At 36.7% G+C, this 21,837-nt stretch overlaps 1 long non-coding RNA gene across 1 annotated transcript in view; it reads left to right on the forward strand.

Moving 5' to 3' along the window:
* The first annotated feature begins 15,061 nt into the window (after window positions 1-15,061).
* The window catches only part of LOC133249229 (uncharacterized), a 330,813-nt gene continuing 324,037 nt past the window's right edge, over window positions 15,062-21,837 (forward strand). The window contains exon 1 of the long non-coding RNA XR_009736881.1: window positions 15,062-15,199. This is a non-coding gene — a long non-coding RNA (uncharacterized LOC133249229). The remainder of the gene's footprint in view (window positions 15,200-21,837) is intronic.

Raw genomic sequence — 21,837 nt, forward strand, 5'->3', positions numbered from 1 at the left:
AGGCTACAATCTGTTCATGGGGATTCTCCAGGCAAGAATACTGGAGTGGGTTGCCATGCTCTCCTTCAGGGGATCTTCCCAATCCAGAGATCAAATCCAGATCTATCACTGGCATTGCATGCATATGCTTTACTATCTATGCCACCACATTAAGGTTTTAATTTGCATTTTCCTTTTGCCAATGATATTAAGATCCATTATAGATGCTAACAGAAATTTTGTATTTATTCTTGATGAATTGAAAATTCAAGTGTTTTTCTTTTTTTCTCTATTGCATCATCTGATCACTTATTATTGATGTTTAGGTGTACTTATTATAATCTGGATATGAGCCCTCACTTTCCTTTTCAGTCTAATAATGCCTTCAGTGACCAAAATTCTCAGTTTTAATGAAGACAATTTTATAAATGTTTCCTTTTACAGTTAATTTTTTCATATTTTGTCAATAAATATATACTTACTTAATATTACATTGAAAATATTAACTGCATACTTTATCTTAAGCCCAAAGAAAGCATTTGTGATTTTTCACATTTTGAATCAAATGACTTTTGATATTATTAAATATTACTAAATAGGTCTCATATTTAGCAGTTTATACAGAATAATAGCCCCAACAGATAGCCATACTCTAATCCTCAGAATTGTTGCATAGGTTAACTTGACGGCATAAGGGATTTTGCAAAAATAATTAAGCTTAAATAACTTAAAGATGGAAGATTATCATGAATATCCTAAGTGAGCACAATCTATCATGAGCCCCTAAAAAGCAAAGGATCTTTCCTACTTACAGAGACCAAGTGAGATGGCAGCATGAGGACCCTGCCCACCACTGCTGACTTTGAAGATGGAGGTAAGGGCCACAAGGAATGCAGGTGGTCTCCACAAGCTTGGAGAGGTAAGGAAGTGGATTCTCACATTCTTCCTGCTATTTTTCTCCAGGAAGAAATACAACCCTGCTGATGTATTGGTTTTAGCCAAATGAGACCCATGTTGGAATTCTGACCCCAGAATTCTATGATAATAAATTTGCATTGGCTTAAGCCACTATTTTAATTTGTTATAACAATCAGAATGCATGTACATATATGTGTGTATATATGCATATGTGCCTAGTATATTTATCTTTATTTTTACATGTATAATGTGTTATACTTCCTCAAAGGTCATGCCATTGCACTTCTAATTTCTCTAACCCTTGTAAGTAAAGAATTCATGATAGATCTATCACAGAATCAAATCTAATATTTTCCAAACATTTGATGAGCAATATTGGCAGAATAAGTAGGATGATTCTTACTATTTTTGATGTTTTACTGATGGAACACAGGAATTCTGCATGACTTATAAAGTATGCAGCCTGAAATAAAAGCTAAAACATGAACAATGTAAAATGTTTTGAAAAATGTTCAAAGTAATTTAGGATGTTCTGGTAAAGGCAAGTGAGAACAGATGGCTGATGGTGGATCATCATCAATCTCAGTTACTTAGACTGAAATAAACTTCTAAAATAAAGAAGAGTAAATCAACAGGATACAGAAATATTAAAATCACTTTAATTCCCTCAATTTTTTATTTTCTGTTTAGAAACATAATACTGAGCTACAGTTGTGTCTATTGTGTGAACCTGCTCCCAAACTGGAGGATACCCTATCCGAGCAATTGGTCTCATTTCCAAGACAGACTTAAAGCTTAGACTATTTCAGCCTACTCTGCTATTCTGCTGTTATAATATATGCCTGACTCAAAAACTGAAATTGGTAAATTTATGAAAACTACACTCCTTATAAAATATTATGCAATCATATTAAAATATATAGGTTTATAAAAATAATTTGAAACATTCTTTAAAATATTTAAGTTAACAGGAATTTATATGTGTGTATAATACTTAGCAAAACAAGACAGTCAACTAACATATTGATAGCACGTTTACATCATGGCTCATGGAAACACACACATTCAATTCACACATCGACATGAACATAAACACAAATTTATGCACTGAATTGAAAATACTACAAATGTAATTCTGATATCAATTCTCCTATCTACAACTTTCTTAGATGCTGTTGAAAACCTCTAATAATTTCTGAGGGCCAAGATTTAAGTTGCAGATTTGATAGACATAAACTTCAATTTTCCTTATATAACACCATAGGTTCATGGTAGTATTGATATAATGTGTATTAATATATTAATGTGTATTAATAATGCTAATGTGTTAATATAATATTTAAAATATAATATAAAAAGAACAGCATTCTTCTGCTCCACATTCTTTGAGTAAGATAGTCTGTTTTAATTAGGGATCATTCCCTATAAACTCATTAGTCTGTGTATGTGAAAATGGTTTAATGTCCATTTCAATACAACTCTGCCTATTGGCTCCATGGAAGTGTTTTCCTTTCATTTTATTTCACAAATGTTTGAAGACTACTTTACCAAGTGTTTCCTTTCCAGTCAGTTGAGTAAGAAGATTTTATAAAATCTTTACAGAAAATACTTTTCTTCACAACCATTGGAAAATATATATTATAAATGAATTATAACAACCTGCAGATATGTAAAAACATTTTAGACCTCTTTTGCCTTTAAAAAAAGAGACACTGATGTATAGAACAGTCTTATGGACTCTGTGGGAGAGGGAGAGGGTGGGAAGATTTGGAAGAATGGCAATGAAACATGTAAAATATCATGTAGGAAACGAGTTGCCAGTCCAGGTTCGATGCACGATGCTGGATGCTTGGGGCTGGTGCACTGGGACGGCCCAGAGGGATGGTATGGGGAGGGAAGAGGGAGGAGGGTTCGGGATGGGGAACACATGTATACCTGTGGCGGATTCATTTTGATATTTGGCAAAACTAATACAATTATGTAAAGTTTAAAAATAAAATAAAATTAGAAAAAAAAAAAAAGAAAAATTTACACTGTCAGGGCGTGGAAGTGGCAGGTGTCTTCCTTTGTCTGGGGGCAGAGGTCCTGGCATAGGGTTTCCTCTGGGTTTGGGATTCCTCAGAGTGAAGGAAGAGTCCAGATCAGGGCTGGCCTGCTGAGACGTGGAAGCCAGAGTCCTCTGGTGACTGAGAACCTCAACAATGAAATCCTGTTCTTTGCTCCCACTGTTCTAGGTGGAGTCCACCTGTGGCACCAGGTGTCCCTGCTCTGCTTCTCTGCAGGTAGGAGGCCAGAGCAAGGGTTGGGAAAGTATTTAGGGGCTAACCTGTCTCAGGTGACTTCTTTCCAAAGGTGTCTCTGTGGTAGGGAGCCAGGTGAATACACTAAAGTTTCCTTCTCTGGGTGCATCACCGAGAAGAGGTAGCCCCAGCCTGGAGACTGTAGGACTGGCTTCCCAGGTGAGATGGAGATGTGGGCAGCATGTGAACAATGCTCTCCACAAGCATGGTTTGGGAGCATCAGAGAACTGCTCACAATAGCTTCCAGTCAATACCTACATCTGAGTTGGAAACTTCAACAGTAATCAATATTCTGTGGAAATTTTTCACTTACAGAAAGGTCAAATAAACAACCAAACAGAATCTAGGCTATGTCTGCCCTGTTCAACCTTTCAAATTTTCCTTCTAACAGTAGCAAAATAGTCCTGATACTTTTAGAAATCATTTTGTACCAGAAAGATGCATATGTCAAATTAAAGAGAGATATTATTTGACTAGAAAATAATTGTATAGGTCATTTTAGAGTTCAGATCCACTCATCTTTCACTGAAGGGGTCTTTCAAAGAATAAGCCCTTCTTCACCATACAGAAAAGATGGACTAAGAAAACAGAAACTGACCATGATACTGGATTATGATGATAACTGCACAGCTGTATAAATGAAATAATTGAACTGTACATATAAAATGGGTGAATTTTATGGCATGTAAAATTATGCCCCATAAAGATCTTCATAACAGCAACAACAGCAACAAAACTTACACAGTCAAAGTTTTGGAATTATGTATTCATACATAAAGCAACTGGACAATTTTAAGACCAGAAATTATAACCTATAATTTTAAAATAAAAGGTACTTGAATATTTACCAAACACATGTTAATAAACTGAAAGCCTTTTGAACTATTATAAATGAAAACACTGATTAAAATATAAACCAGATTGATAAACTGGGCATTAATGTCCATGTTAAAACCCCATGGTACCCATGTGAAGTACCTAGCCAAATAGTAGTACTTCTAGAGTCAACTCATGAAAATGATCAGTGATCATGAGTATAAATATTTCAGGTATGTTAATTCTATTTAAGTTTGCTTTATTATTGTTTATCTTATTTTATATGCACTATAATATTACTTTTGCAGTGAAAACTAATTAATATATATCCACAGAGTGATTAAAATGTTGTTATGAAGAAAAAATTCAGAAAAATGTGCAAAAGACACTATTGTGGTAATAACACTATGCCTATAAATACATAATCAAAAAACGGAAAACTCATGAAATCAAAATTCAAGTTAGAATATTTCAACAAAATAAAGTGTAGTAATTTGGAGAGAGGGAAAAAAAAAGAAACTTCTGAAGTTTTTAATTCTAATTTTACAGTTAGAGAAATCAAGTAAGTCCATCTGGCCCTCATGTACAATTCCTGGAAGCATGGACAAGTCAGGACCTGTGCTCCAGTCCCAAATTTCAGACAAAGAGAAGACATATTATGAACTCAAATTTTCATCCACTTGTATATAAACCACTTAGGAACATACAGCTCCTCCTCTGTTGTTGTACAGTTGCTCAGTTGTGTCTGACTCTTTGTGAACCCACTGACTGCAGCGCACCAGGTTTCCCTGCCCATCACCATCTCCCAGAGCCTGCTCAAACTTGTCCATTTAGTTAGTGATGCCATCTAACCATCTCAATCTCTGTCATCCCTTTCTCCTCCTGACTTCAGTCTTTCCCAGTATCAGGGTCTTTTCCAATAAGTTGGGTCTTCACATCAGGTGGCAAAAAAACTGGAGCTTCAGTCTCATCAACAATCCTTCCAATGAATAGTCAGAGTAGATTTCCTTTAGGATTGACTGGTTTGATCCTCTTGCAGTCCAAGGGACTCTCAGGAGTCTTGTCCAACACTATAGTTCAAAAGCATCAATTTTTCAGCGCTCAGCTTTCTTTATTGTCCAACTCTCACATCTCTACATGACTACTGGAAAAACCATAGCTTTTACTATGCAGACCTTTGTTGGCAAAGTAATGTCTCTGGTTTTAATATGCTGTCTAGGTTCATTATAACTTTTCTTCCAAGGAGTAAGCGTCTTCTAATTTTCTGGCTGCAGTCACCATCTGAAGTGATTTAGAACCCAAGAAAATAAAGCCTGTCACTGTTTCTACTGGTTTTCCATCTACTTGCCATGAAGTGATGACCCTGGATGCCATGATTTTAGTTTTTTGAATGCTGAGTTTAAGCCAGCTTTTTCACTCTCCTCTTTCACATTCATCAAGAGTCTCTTTAGTTCTTCACTTTCTGCAATAAGGGTAGTGTGATCTCCAAATCTGAGGTTGTCACTATTTCAACACCCCCTTTATATAAATGTATTTATTTGCCCCTAAATTTCTGAAATTATGTATGCTAATGAAAAATAAATCAAACCTCCTTTACTAATATTCTTAATTAATTGCAATGTTTTGACTGAGAAGGCATACTTCTCATATGGATTATTTGTAACATTTAACAAAACATGATATATTAATCCTGGCTTGGGAAAAATTTACAATAGAATGGAATAAATTTACATAATAAACTATTAATGAGGATTTATCCAATTATATTTATATATTTACTTGACTATTTTGTAAAGAAACCAAGTTATTTAGACAGTTTTTGCTATTATTTTTATTTTGTTTATTTATTGTTATTTCATTGTGTTATTTAGACAGTCCTTTTGTTATTTTTCAGATATATGGGATGATAATAACACAACTGGGGGGATGAATCATACTATTATAATTTTCTTACACTTTATATTACATAATGTAACGTTACTTAAAGGAAGAATATGTGTGTGTGTTTTTGTTCTCAGTTGTGTCCAACTCTTTGTGACCTCATGGACTGTAGCCCACCAGGCCAGGCTCCTCCATCCATAGAATTCTCCAGCAAGAATATTGGAGTGGGTTGCCATTTCCTTCTCCAGAGGGTGTTCCTGCATCAGGGATCAAACCCATCTCTCCTACACTGGCAGTCAGATTCTTTACCACTGAGCCATCTGGGGAGCCCCATCAACTAACTTTACTTAATGACATTTACAGAAGCTACAACCAATGACAGCAGAAGCCATATAAATACATTTAAGTACCTGTGAAACAATCACAGGTAGACTATATACTGATGTATACTAAACAATCACAGGTAGACTATATACTGATGTATACTAAACAATCACAGGTAGACTATATACTGATGTATATAGTATAGACTATATACTAAATGTAGACTATATACTGATCCACTAAACAAATATCAAACATTTAAAATAATTGATATTACAGAGGGTACAGTATCTGACCATAATAAAATGGAGCTGAAAACAAACAAGGGAAAAATATTTTTAACATAAAATAGTTTAAAAATGAAACACTTGTATGGATCAAAAAGCCCAAAAGTTGTGGAAGCTAATAAAGTCATTCTTTAGAGAAAAATACATATACATATGAAGGGGGAAAATATAAAATTAGTGAGTTAAGCTTTCAATTTCACAAACCAGAAAAACAATCCGAAAATTTAAATGCAAAACAAGGACAAAGAAAATAACACAAATGAAAGTAAGAATAAATGAAACTGAAAATAGAAAAACAGAAAATTAAAAATCAAAATTTGAAAAGATCAATAAATTGATAAACTTTCAGAGACAAAGAGAGACAAACATAGAGTTCTGGTGTGGGGATGGGGTAGATGAGGTTAGAGGCTGGAGAGAGGGGAAAAGAAAAGAAAGAGAATGATATACAGAGAGAAGAATACAAATTACCAGTATCCAGAATGAAAGGGATATCACTATAGACCCCAGCAGTGTCAGACGGGAAAGTAAGGGAATACCTCAAACAACATTGCATACACATAATTTATTTGTCTTTATACACTGTCTCTGAATCAAAGGCTAATTATTGATTTCCCCGCCTCCCCCACCACCACTAACACACAGACATACAGAGATTTTGTGTATTTTCCTTTCTTGAGGAGTGTCTTTTCAAAATTCTGGTAAATGACCAGTGCTACATATAATCTGAAGCAACAGTGGAGTGAGTCTTGACATAGTTTGTTACGATATACTGAATAGCAACCATGTTAGGATGGCAGTAAAGATGTGGCTTTGAGAATATGAGTAACCACCAAGAAAGTCTAAAGATCTGTTCACAAATATGTAATTTAGGAGCAGAAAGTAAGAAAGACAGGGAAAGGACATATGACACTAGAGCCCATAATTACTTATAAGACAGACATTTGCTTGATTTGAATATTTATATGAGACATGAATAAAGAACAGAAATCTCATGTGGGTGATGATATAAGTAATTTAAGTAAATGGTCTGGCTATATTGGCAGGATTATGAGGGACAGTTAAACGGTTTTTGAGATATGCAAATATGGTAGGAAAAATAATGGCTCCAATCACAGGAATCTATGAATATTTAAGAGTACATGGCAAAAGGGAATTTAGGTTGTTGATATGATTAAGATTGCTAATCAGCTGACTAAAATAGAGGTTAGGGTGATCTAGGTAGGCTGATTGTAATTATAAGTATCTTTAAAGTAAAAGAGGAAAGTGGGAGAGTCAGAATTAAAGAAGTGAAGATGGAAGCAATGTTATAGTGATACAATGTTAGAGTGATCAGGTCTTCTGACTGAAAAGGAGGGAGAAGCCAAGAGTCTAGGAATGTAGGTGGTCTCTTGAAGCTAGAAAAGAAAATAGATGATATCCCAAAGCTTTCTAAAGGAAACACAACTCAGTTGATCCCTTGATCTTAGAACAGAAAGTCAGTTTTGGACTTCAGATATACAGAACCATAATTGAGGGGTCTGGCACTGGCAAAAGCATGATTTTTTAGGACCGACTACAGGCAACTACAAAAGTTTTATTAGGCAGGCCTCGGAGAAGGCAATGGCATCCCACTCCAGTACTCTTGCCTGGAAAATCCCATGGATGGAGGAGCCTGGAAGGCTGCAGTCCATGGGGTCGCTGAGGGCCAGACACAACTGAGCGACTTCACTTTCACTTTTCACTTTCATGCATTGGAGAAGGAAATGGCAATCCACTCCAGTGTTCTTGCCTGGAGAATCCCATGGACGGTGGAGCCTGGTGGGCTGCCGTCTATGGGGTCACACAGAGTCAGACATGACTGAAGCAACTTAGCAGCAGCAGCAGCATAGGAAAAGCTGCCCTTTCCCCCACACTCCACCAAAGCAGGCTTTGTGTATGGCCAGTGCTTTGTAATCTCTGAAGGGAGTTGCAGTAAAGGACTCAGACCCTTTTATATGCTCTTTATATATTTGCATTCCTAGTTTAATTGCCTTCATTTCTAGGTCTCTTTGAGACCTTGTGCAGAGGTCCTCTTCAGGCATGTCTACCAAGGTCTTCTAAAGTAGGGGAGGTGGGAGAAATCTCGAATTTTTTTTTTTTCCCATCCAAACTTGGTACCTAGTACTTTTCTACTTTTAGATTCTCCTCACCCCAGAGTCCATATAACTGCTGTACCCTTTTGTTCAGGGCTATATCAGTGAGATAACCCTCACATCTGCACTGATTAGTCTAACACTCGACTGGGACAAAATTCCATAGAGGAAACGGGACAGGAGTTTTCTCCAGTTTTAGCCTCTTGTTTATACCAGGATAATAAGATATTAAAGCTTTAATTCTCATTTTCGGCTCATTGTTTTAATCAGCTACTCCAACACCTAGCAGTTTAGTTCTCAATTCCAGCTCAGTTGAGTTCTTGATACTAAGTAATATATCTATGTTGTTTTAAGGCACTCAGGTTGTGATAATTTGTTACAGTGGCAGTAGAAAACTGATACAACAACTAAGACTTTATCAATATTCAATTAGAAACTGTATCATTTAAGTACATGTAACTTGCTTTTACTAAGAGAAACATTTTAAATAATCCCAAATAAATACTTTTGATCAGGTACCATGTTTTTCCCAGTAACAGAAATCTTGAAGCACAGCTTAAACAACAAAGTTTAGGATGGACAAGTTCCTCGTTGGCAGCATGAATAACTATGTGAAATTTCTCTCCAGTAACATAAACATAATAAGGAAAAGTACTTAAGAAGAGCTATTTAAAGGGTATGGAGATTATCCTAAGGAATTACAGCAAATGAAAGAAAAAGCAGCTAAACATACCAAATCATGGAGGAAAAAAATGAGAGTCTGTGGCATTAGTTCCATGACCCTTTCTCACTGTACCATTTCAGTGACAGAAACTCAACTCTGGGCAGAGGTGTCCAAGAAAATGGACTCCCCCCATCCACCTTCCATCCCCAACCAAAGCTTATTGTTTCTCCTGGAAAGACAGGTCACAACCAGCAGCCTCACATTGCAAAAGCTCTCTTCCAGGCAAGAGTATGACCAAAAGATTCTTTCTTCCCAATCACAAGGCAGAATAGCAGAGAATGGTGTATCCTGAATCGGCCCTTGCCAAGGCTGAAAGGCTGATGTGAGGCAGAGGTCCCATGCTGGGAAAGGGCTACCTGTGAAAACCAGAGCTTAAATATCGCTGCAGGATTCTTGACAAGTGAAACTGGTGTGTCAAACTGAGAGAGAACCAGGGAAAGAGACAACTAAGAAAAGCCCTCCTGGGGTCTAAACTTTTTGAAGTGTTGAAAGACAAAGACAAAAGAAACCTTGAAAGCAGGAACAGAAATGCCCTCATTATATGTATACAAGAACCCTGATGAAATTAACTGGATTTATCATCAGGAGCAATGAAGTCTAAAAGGTTGTAGGATGATATATTCAAAGTGCTTAAAGAAATCTTATCAGTCTAGAGTCTTCTCGCCAGGAAAAAAATATTAATACCTTTCAAAACTGAAGGCAAAGTAAAGACATTTTCAAACAAACTAATACTCAGAGAATTTATTTATTGCACATGGCTTTACAGGAAATATTAAAAGACGTTCTTTGGGCTGAAAGCAGGTGACTTAGTAATTTGAATACACACACACACATGCACATAGAGGCCCTTGAAATGTAATCACATAATGTAAAAAGGTATGATTTTATAGTTCTTCTCCTTTCTTTTTTAACTGATTTATTAAAAGTTGAATTTAAAAACAAGAATATAATTTTACTGTAGGACCTGTAACACATAGAAAAAAATATATTTGACAATAATAGCAGAAACATAGTGACTGGGAACAAAACCACTGGAGGAAGGTAAGGAAACAACACTAGGCAGTAACCCAAATTCACAGGAACAAATGAACAGAAACAGAACTGGTAAACAAGGAGGTTAATATAAAAAATTCCGTCTATAGATGTGACTTTTTTAAATTTCTACTAGACATAAAATTATATAAAGTAATATTTTCAAAATGCATTTCTGGCTTACAACTTATAAAAATGCACTATAGAACTAACACCCAAAAAAGATGTCCTTCTCATTATAGGGGACTGGAATGCAAAAGTAGGAAGTCAAGAAACACCTGGAGTAACAGGCAAATTTGGCCTTGGAATACAGAATGAAGCAGGGCAAACACTAATAGAGTTTTGCCAAGAAAATGCACTGGTCATAGCAAACACCCTCTTCTAACAATACAAGAGAAGACTCTATACATGGACATCACCAGATGGTCAACACTAAAATCAGATTGATTATATTTTTTGCAGCCAAAGATGGAGAAGCTCTATACAGTCAGCAAAAACAAGACCCCTGGAGCTGACTGTGGCTCAGACCAGGAACTCCTTATTGCCAAATTCAGACTGAAATTGAAGAAAGCAGGCACAACCACTAGACCATTCAGGTATGACCTAAATCAAATCCCCTATGATTATACAGTGGAAGTGAGAAATAGATTTAAGGGCCTAGATCTGATAGATAGAGTCCCTGATGAACTATGGAATGAGGTTCGTGATATTGTACAGGAGACAGGGATCAAGACCATCCCCATGGAAAAGAAATGCAAAAAAGCACAATGGCTGTCTGGGGAGGCCTTACAAATAGCTGTGAAAAGAAGAGAAGTGAAAAGCAAAGGAGAAAAGGAAAGATATAAACATCTGAATGCAGAGTTCCAAAGAATAGCAGGGAAAGAGAAGCCTTCTTCAGTGATCAATGCAAAGAAATAGAGGAAAACAACAGAATGGGAAAGACTAGGGATCTCTTCAAGAAAATCAGAGATACCAAAGGAACATTTCATGTAAAGATGGGCTTGATAAAGGACAAAAATGGTATGGACCTAACAGAAGTAGAAGATATTAAGAAGAGATGGCAAGAATATACAGAACTGTACAAAAAAGATCTTCATGACCCAGATAATCACGATGGTGTGATCACTGACCTAGAGCCAGACATCCTGGAATGTGAAGTCAAGTGGGCCTTAGAAAGCATCACTACGAACAAAGCTAGTGGAGGTGATGAAATTCCAGTTGAGGTATTCCAAATCCTGAAAGATGATGCTATGAAAGTGCTGCACTCAATATGCCAGCAAATTTGGAAAACTCAGCAGTGGCCACAGGACTGGAAAAGGTCAGTTTTCATTCCAATGCCAAAGAACGGCAATGCCAAAGAATGTTCAAACTACCGCACAATTGCACTCATCTCACACGCTAGTAAAGTAACGCTCATAATTCTCCAAGCCAGGCTTCAGCCATACGTGAACTGTGAACTTCCTGATGTTGAAGCTGGTTTTAGAAAAGGCAGAGGAACCAGAGATCAAATTGCCAACATCCGCTGGATCATAGAAAAAGCAAGAGAGTTCCAGAAAACCATGTATTTCTGCTTTATTGACTATGCCAAAAAGCCTTTGACTGTGTGGATCACAATAAACTGTGGAAAATTCTGAAAGAGATGGGAATACCAGACCACCTGACCTGCCTCTTGAGAAATTTGTATGCAGGTCAGGAAGCAACAGTTAGAACTGGACATGGAACAACTGACTGGTTCCAAATAGGCAAAGGAGTTTGTCAAGGCTGTATATTGTCACCCTGCTTATTTAACTTCTATGCAGAGTACATCATGAGAAACGCTGGACTGGAAGAAACACAAGCTGGAATGAAGATTGCTGGGAGAAATATCAATAACCTCAGATATGCAGATGACACCACCCTTATGGCAGAAAGTGAAGAGGAATTAAAAAGCCTCTTGATGAAGGTGAAAGTGGAGAGTGAAAAAGTTGGCTTAAAGCTCAACATTCAAAAAACAAAGATCATGGCATCCGGTCCCATCACTTCATGGGAAATAGATGCGGAAACAGTGGAAACAGTGTCAGACTTTATTTTTCTGGGCTCCAAAATCACTACAGATGGTGACTGCAGCCATGAAATTAAAAGATGCTTACTCCTTGGAAGGAAAGTTATGACCAACCTAGATAGCATATTCAAAAGCGAGACATTACTTTGCCACCAAATTTCGTCTTGTCAAGGCTATGGTTTTTTCTGTAGTCATGTATGGATGTGAGAGTTGGACTGTGAGAAGGCTGAGTGCTAAAGAATTGATGCTTTTGAACTGTCGTGTTGGAGAAGACTCTTGAGAGTCCCTTGGACTGCAAGGAGATCCAAACAGTCCATTCTGAAGGAGATCAGCCCTGGGTGTTCTTTGGAAGGAATGATGCTAAAGCTGAAACTCCAGTACTTTGGCCACCTCATGCGAAGAGTTGACTCATTGGAAAAGACTGATGCTGGGAGAGATTGGGGGCAAGAGGAGAAGGGGACGACAGAGGATGAGATGGCTGGATGGCATCACTGACTCGATCGACCTGAGTTTGAGTGAAGTCCAGGAGTTGGTGATGGACAGGGAGGCCTGGCGTGCTGGGATTCATGGGGTCAAAAGTGTCGGACATGACTGAGTGACTGATCTGATCTGATCTGATGTATATTATTAACAGCACAAAGGGTGGGCAGGGGTAATAAAACTGTATGTGAGAAATGCTTTAATGTTCACTGGAATTAAGCTCTTTTAAATCTAAAGTAGATTCAGATAAGTTCAAATGTATATGGTTAAAAAAAAATGTATATGGAGCTGCAGTACAACCATGAGGGAAACAAGATTAACATAGCTAAAAATCTTTAGAGGAATTAAAAATATATATATTAGAAAATACTCATATAAAGCAAAAGAGAACATCAGAGTAAAAGAAAAAAAGAGATAAGACAGAAAGAGACAAACCGTAAAATGGCAAAGGTAGATCCAACCATATAAATAATATCCTTAAATGTGTATTGATTAATATTATCCATTTAAAAGACAGAGGTTGTCCTCCTATACAAAAAAAAAAAAAAAAAAAAAAGATCCTACTATATTGTCTATCACAGACATGCTAGATTCAACACACTATTAATAATAGTTCGAAAAATTTAAAAAATGGAAAGTATGTCATGTAAACAGTAACCTTAAGAAAGCTGGAATGGTTATACTGTTATCAAAGTAGATTTAAAACAAGAACATTCTTAGAGATAAAGAGGATCATTAAAAATGGCAACAGAGACAATCCATCAAAAAGTTATACGAATTACAAAAATATATATACATAAAAACAAAGCCCCTGTGTATACAAAATAAAAATTAAGGCAAGTACATGATATAGCAGACTTGAGGAATACAACACAGCAAAGATAATTTCAATGTCTAATTTTCAACAGTTGATTGGACAACTAGGCAGAGAATCAATAAAGAAATAAAATACCTTAACAACACTATGAACTATAACTATAAACTAGACCAGACATAAGTAAAATATTCCACCATAAAATAGCAGAACAGAGATTATTCTCAAGGACACATGGGACACAATTCAGAACAGCTGAAATCCTAGACCATAAAACTAATTTCAATTAATTTAAAAGTCACAGAACAATACAATGCCTATTTTCACACCATAATAGAATAAAATTAGAAATGAGTAATAGAACAAAATTAAAAATCAAAACCATGTGATGATTATATAACATTATATTCCTAAAGAGCCAATGGGTCGGTCAATGAATAAATCTCAAGAAAAATTCTGAAAACTTTTTGAGATGAAAAACAAACACTGAAACTTGTGGTATGAAATTAAATCAGAGCTTAGAGGAAATTTATAGCTGTATAAATGCATATGTTAAAGAGAAGGTCTCATATCAAACACCTCATTATAGATGCCCTGTAAATTGATCTACTGGAATGATTTATGAAATGTGAAATAATGTGAATTAGATATGAAATGTAAGGACGCTACTATAAGCCCATTATTATCAACAATATATGACGTTATCTATTTGATACATTAATTTTAAATGATTAAGGCAAAGTTTTCACCCTTTTTCTAGATATAGTTTACTCTATTACTAGAAATTGTTAAAATAAGTTAAATTTCAATATATAATTTAGTTTATATAAATTTCTCTTCAACAGCACTTATCTGAAACATCAAAGCAAAGCAAAAATTATTTCCCACCTGTCATTTTAAATCGTGAAATAAGTTGCACTCTATAAATATACATCTCCGCAAACTCCCAGTTCCTTTTTCAAGAAGCCGAGAACAGAAACAAATCTGAAAGAGATAGATTTGTTTGTTCGTTCACAATCTGGGGAGTTGTGGTGAAATTCCAAACTGGCCCCCACTTCTGAGGAGGGCGAGGAGAGGACGAAGAGAGGGACAGACCACCTCAGACTGGTAGGTGGTGGATTTACGTTTAAATAAGCAAGGCGACTTACTGGGGAGGTTCATCTTTGACGGCCAAAAGTGAGTATGTAGACTTCTGCTCTCGCCAACCAGAAGCTTAGAACTTTTTATAAAGCATTCTTAATGCGGTTCCATCACCCTTCAGTCCTCTCTACTCTAAGTCACTAGCGCATAGCTCTGCGGCACAGGCTGCGCCCTCGGCAGAGCTGCGGCTGCGCACTGGGAGCAGTGGGCGGGGCCTAGATTCCGAGGCCCAGGAGGCGGGGATGGTGCCTTGGCGAGCCTGCTAGTCCGAGCCCTGGTGATTCGTCCCGTCCTGCTCTCCGTTCAGTCAGCCGTTATGTCCTTTCCGTGACCTCCTCCAGCAGGGTTTTAGGTAAGTAAATACTGTTTGTCTTGGTCCATCCTTCTTTGTTTATAAGTAATACTTTTTTTTTGAAATTCTTTGGAAAAGGAACTAAAGAAAGAGGCCGTTTTCTTAGAGATGAAATAAGATACTACGTTTTTGTAGGAATTTTTCAAGAGACCACTGAACCATAAAAGACGTATTTTCAAACTTGAAAATTGCACCGTGTTTCAAAAACATGTAAGTGGCTGCTTAAATATTTTAGTAGCAAATACACTCTGAAAATACATATTCAGGTTAATGATCATTAGGAATGTGGCTTTCTTTTTATAAAAAGGCCGTTCTTTACTTGGTATGATTTTTGTTGTTCAGTCGCGTCATGTCTGGCTGTCTGTGACCCAGGGACTGCAGTATGCCAGGCTCCTCCGTCCTCCACTGCCTCCTGGAGTTTGCTCAAGTGTTTGTCCACTGAGTTGGTGAAGCTCACTAACCATTCCCAGGTGTCTCAGTGGTTAAAGAACCGGCCTGTAGGAGACTCAGGCAGACATGGGTTCAATCCCTGGGTAGGAAGATCCCCTGAAGGAGGCCATGGCAACCCACTCAAGTATTCTTGACTGGAGAATTCCCATGGACAGAGGATCCTGGCAGGCAACAGTCCATAGGGTTGTGTAGAGTCCTACACAACTGAACCGAGTTAACAATCATGCAGAGACCAAAATGTGTTTTGCATTATCTTTTATTAAGGTTATTTGATCCAATACCATTTTTTTTTAATGACTAACCATTTCTGACTGAGCAACTGAAAAATGAAATGTGAAAAAATGTGAAAAATCTCCTGTGATTTTTCTTTATATCTTTGTAAAAAATAATTGATGTATATAGGTGTGTATATATTCTTGAGCAACTTGATTGCATCTCTGTACTCATATCAGAATCACACCCTCGTAATTAATATTGTATGATTGTAACTTTCAAAATCTGGTAGAATAAATCCTCCAACTTGGAATTATTTTTCAAGATTGTCTAGGCTATTCTAAGCAATTTTATTCAAATATAAATTTTAAGATCATGTTGCAAAATTTCACAACCATAAGACTGTTAAAGCTCCTTGGGATTGTATTTTTTTTTTGTATTACATCTGTTTTTATTTATGCTGAAATTTTTATTTTAATTGCAGGCTAATTACTTTACAATATTGTGGTGGTTTTTGCCATACATTCACATGAATCAGCCATGGTGTACATGTGATCCACATCCTGACCCTCCCTCCCACCTCCCTCCTCAGCCCATCCCTCAGGGTCATCCCAATGCCCCAGCCCTGAGCACGCTGCCTCATGAATTGAACCTACACTGGTGATATATTGTATTGAATCAATATAACATGAGGAGAATTCACATCCTAAGTTATTTGCTAATTAAGAAATATGAGCTGAGTTTGTCTTTTAAATTTCTGTCAGCAACATGATCTGACCATATTAGACTCTTCTTTGATAATTGGTATATTTAGGCTATTTTAAAAGAAATTTTAGATTACATTTTTAATTTCACATGTCAGTATATTGAAATATAGTTGATTTGTATCTATTGACTTTATATCTAGCAATTTAATTGACTTATTACTAATAGTGCATTTTATAGGTACTTTTAAAGTTTTCATGTATTCATGTCAATTGCACAAGAGATTTATGTCTTTTAAATCTTTAATCTGTGTTATTGCATTAGTTAGGAAGTCCCTCATAATAATGAACCAAAGAGTGAACAAAAATGCATCTTTATCTTTTGTCTTAAGGACAAGTTTGATAGTTAGTTATAAGATGCCAATAGGGTATTTGTAGATATTTTTTGTAACTTTGGAAAGATTTGCTTCTGATTCTAGATTACTTCCCTGATAATTCTAGGGTTTCCCTGATAGCCCAGTTTGTAAGGAATCCTCCTGCAATGCAGAAGATTCTGGTTTGATTCCTGGGTTGGGAAGATCCACTGCTACCCACTCCAGTATTCTTGGGCTTCCCTTGTGGCTCTCCTGATAAAGAATCCACCTGCAATGCTAGAGACCTGAGTTTGATCCCTCGGTTTGGAAGATCCCTAGAGAAGGGAACATTTATCCCTTCCAGTATTCTGGCCTGGAGTATTCAATGCATTGTGTAGTCCATGGGGTCACAAAGAGTCGGATGCAAAAAGCAACTTTGACTTTCATTGTTTCACTGTATTACTGAGAATTTTATCATAAGGCATATTGAAGTATACTATTTTTCTTTTATTCTGTTAATGCAGTGATTTTAGCAATTCATAATACAAATTTGCATTCTTAAAATACACTAGAAAATCCCATGGATGGAGGAGCCTAGTAGGCTGCAGTCCATGGGGTCGCTAGAGTCGGACACGACTGAGCGACTTCACTTTCACTTTTCACTTTCATATATTGGAGAAGGAAATGACAACACACTCCAGTGTTCTTGCCTGGAGAATCCCAGGGACGGGGGAGCCTGGTGGGCTGCCGTCTATGGGGTCACACAGAGTCGGACACAACTGAAGTGACTTAGCAGCAGCAACAGAAATAGTCCTTTTTTTTTTTTCAGTTTATTTTATTTTTAAACTTTAAAAATTGTATTAGTTTTGCCAAATATCAAAATGAATCCGCCACAGATATACATGTGTTCCCCATCCTGAACCCTCCTCCCTCCTCCCTCCCCATACCATCCCTCTGGGTCGTCCCAGTGCACTAGCCCCAAGCATCCAGTATCATGCATCGAACCTGGACTGACAACTCCTTTCATACATGATATTATATGTGTTTCAATGCCATTCTCCCAAATCTTCCCACCCTCTCCCTCTGCAACAGAGTCCATAAGACTGTTCTATACATCAGTGTCTCTTTTTCTGTCTCGAACACAGTGTTATTGTTAGCATCTTTCTAAATTCCATATATATGCGTTAGTATACTGTATTGGTGTTTTTCTTTCGGGCTTACTTCACACTGTATAATAAGCTGCAGTTTCATCCACCTCATTAGAACGGATTCAAATGTATTCTTTTTAATGGCTGAGTAATACTCCATTGTGTATATATACCACCGCTTTCTTATCCATTCATCTGCTGATGGACATCTAGGTTGCTTCCATGTCCTGGCTATTATAAACAGTGCTGCAATGATCATTGGGGTACACGTGTCTCTTTCCCTTCTGGTTTCCTCAGTGTGTATGCCCAGCAGTGGGATTGCTGGATCATAAGGCAGTTCTATTTCCAGTTTTTTGAGGAATCTCCACACTATTCTCCATAGTGGCTGTACTAGTTTGCATTCCCACCAACAGTGTAAGAGGGTTCCCTTTCCTCCACACCCTCTCCAGCATTTATTGCTTGTAGACTTATGGATCGCTGCCATTCTGACTGGTGTGAAATGGTACCTCATAGTGGTTTTGATTTGCATTTCTCTGATAATGAGTGATGTTGAGCATCTTTTCATGTGTTTGTTAGCCATCTGTATGTCTTCTTTGGAGAAATGTCTATTTAGTTCTTTGGCCCATTTTTTGATTGGGTCATTTATTTTTCTTGAATTGAGCTGTAGGAGTTGCTAGTATATTTTGGATTCAGTTGTTTGTCAGTTGCTTCATTTGCTATTATTTTCTCCCATTCTGAAGGCTGTCTTTTCACCTTGCTAATAGTTTCCTTTGATGTGCAGAAGCTTTTAAGTTTAATTAGGTCCCATTTGTTTATTTTTGCTTTCATTTCCAATATTCTGGGAGGTGGGTCATAGAGGATCCTGCTGTGATGTATGTCGGAGAGTGTTTTGCCTATGTTCTCCTCTAGGAGTTTTATAGTTTCTGGTCTTACGTTTAGATCTTTAATCCATTTTGAGTTTATTTTTGTGTATGGTGTTAGAAAGTGTTCTAGTTTCATTCTTTTACAACTGGTTGACCAGTTTTCCCAGCACCACTTGTTAAAGAAATTGTCTTTAATCCACTGTATATTCTTGCCTCCTTTGTCAAAGATAATGTCTCCATAGGTGCTTGGATTTATCTCTGGGCTTTCTATTTTGTTCCATTGATCTATATTTCTGCCTTTGTGCCAGTACCATACTGTCTTGATGACTGTGGCTTTGTAGTAGAGCCTGAAGTCAGGCCGGTTGATTCCTCCAGTTCCATTCTTCTTTCTCAAGATAGCTTTGGCTAGTCAAGGTTTTTTGTATTTCCATACAAATTGTGAAATTATTTGTTCTAGCTCTGTGAAGAATACTGTTGGTAGCTTGATAGGGATTGCATTGAATCTATAAATTGCTTTGGGTAGTATACTCGTTTTCAGTATATTGATTCTTCCAATCCATGAACATTGTATATTTCTCCATCTATTAGTGTCCTCTTTGATTTCTTTCACCAGTGTTTTATAGTTTTCTATGTATAGGTCTTTAGTTTCTCTAGGTAGATATATTCCTAAGTATTTTATTCTTTCCATTGCAATGGTGAATGGAATTGTTTCCTTAATTTCTCTTTCTGTTTTCTCATTATTAGTGTATCGGAATGCAAGGGATTTCTGTGTATTGATTTTATTTCCTGCAACTTACTATAATCATTGATTAGTTCTAGTAATTTTCTGGTGGAGTCTTTAGGGTTTTCTATGTAGAGGATCATGTCATCTGCAAATAGTGAGAGTTTTACTTCTTCTTTTCCAATTTGGATTCCTTTTATTTCTTTTTCTGCTCTGATTGCTGTGGCCAAAACTTCCAAAACTATGTTGAATAGTAATGGTGAAAGTGGGCACCCTTGTCTTGTTCCTGACTTTAGAGGAAATGCTTTCAGTTTTTCACCATTGAGGATAATGTTTGCTGTGGGTTTGTCATATATAGCTTTTATTATGTTGAGGTATGTTCCTTCTATTCCTGCTTTCTGGAGAGTTTTTATCATAAATGGATGTTGAATTTTGTCAAAGGCTTTCTCTGCATCTATTGAGATAATCATATGGTTTTTATTTTTCAATTTGTTAATGTGGTGTATTACATTGACTGATTTGTGGATATTGAAGAATCCTTGCATCACTGGGATAAAGCCCACCTGGTCATGGTGTATGATCTTTCTAATGTGTTGTTGGATTCTGATTGCTAGAATTTTGTTAAGGATTTTTGTATCTATGTTCATCAGTGATATTGGCCTGTAGTTTTCTTTTTTTGTGGGATCTTTATCAGGTTTTGGTATTAGGGTGATGGTGGCCTCATAGAATGAGTTTAGAAGTTTACCTTCCTCTGCAATTTTCTGGAAGAGTTTGAGCAGGATAGGTGTTAGCTCTTCTCTAAATTTTTGGTAGATTTCAGCTGTGAAGCCATCTGGACCTGGGCTTTTGTTCCCTGGAAGATTTTTGATTACAGTTTCAATTTCCATGCTTGTGATTGGTCTGTTAAGATTTTCTATTTCTTCCTGGTCCAGGTTTGGAAAGTTGTACTTTTCTAAGAATTTGTCCATTTCTTCCACGTTGTCCATTTTATTGGCACATAATTGTTGATAGTAGTCTCTTATGATCCTTTGTATTTCTGTGTTGTCTGTTGTGATCTCTCCATTTTCATTTCTAATTTTATTGATTTGATTTTTCTCCCTTTGTTTCTTGATGAGTCTGGCTAATGGTTTGTCAATTTTATTTATCCTTTCAAAGAACCAGCTTTTGGCTTTGCTGATTTTTGCTATGGTCTCTTTTGTTTCTTTTGCATTTATTTCTGCCCTAATTTTTAAGATTTCTTTCCTTCTACTAACCCTGGGGTTCTTCATTTCTTCCTTTTCTAGTTGCTTTAGGTGTAGAGTTAGGTTGTTTATTTGACTTTTTTCTTGTTTCTTGAGGTATGCCTGTATTGCTATGAACTTTCCCCTTAGGACTGCTTTTACAGTGTCCCAAAGGTTTTGGGTTGTTGTGTTTTCATTTTCATTCGTTTCTATGCCAATTTTGATTTCTTTATTGATTTCTTCTGTGATTTGTTGGTTATTCAGCAGCATGTTGTTCAGCCTCCATATGTTGGAATTTTTAATAGCTTTTCTCCTGTAATTGAGATCTAATCTTACTGCATTGTGGTCAGAAAAGATGCTTGGAATGATTTTAATTTTTTGAATTTATCAAGGCTAGATTTATGGCCCAGGATGTGATCTATCCTGGAGAAGGTTCCATGTGCGCTTGAGAAAAAGGTGAAATTCATTGTTTTGGGATGAAATGTCCTATAGATATCAATTAGGTCTAACTGGCCTATTGTATCATTTAAAGTTTGTGTTTCTTTGTTAATTTTCTGTTTAGTTGATCTATCCATAGGTGTGAGTGGGGTATTAAAGTCTCCCACTATTATTGTGTTATTGTTAATTTCTCCTTTCATACTTGTTAGCATTTTTCTTACATACTGCGGTGCTCCCGTGTTGGGTGCATATATATTTATAATTGTTATATCTTCTTCTTGGATTGATCCTTTGATCATTATGTAGTGACCATCTTTGTCTCTTTTCACAGCCTTTGTTTTAAAGTCTATTTTATCTGATATGAGAATTGGTACTCCTGCTTTCTTTTGGTCCCTATTTGCATGGAAAATCTTTTTCCAGCCCTTCACTTTCAGTCTGTATGTGTCCCCTGTTTTGAGGTGGGTCTCTTGTAGACAACATATGTAGGGGTCTTGTTTTTGTATCCATTCAGCCAGTCTTTGTCTTTTG

Source organism: Bos javanicus, chromosome 6, assembly GCF_032452875.1.
Source record: "Bos javanicus breed banteng chromosome 6, ARS-OSU_banteng_1.0, whole genome shotgun sequence".
In the NCBI taxonomy this organism is placed as follows: Eukaryota; Metazoa; Chordata; class Mammalia; order Artiodactyla; family Bovidae; genus Bos; species Bos javanicus.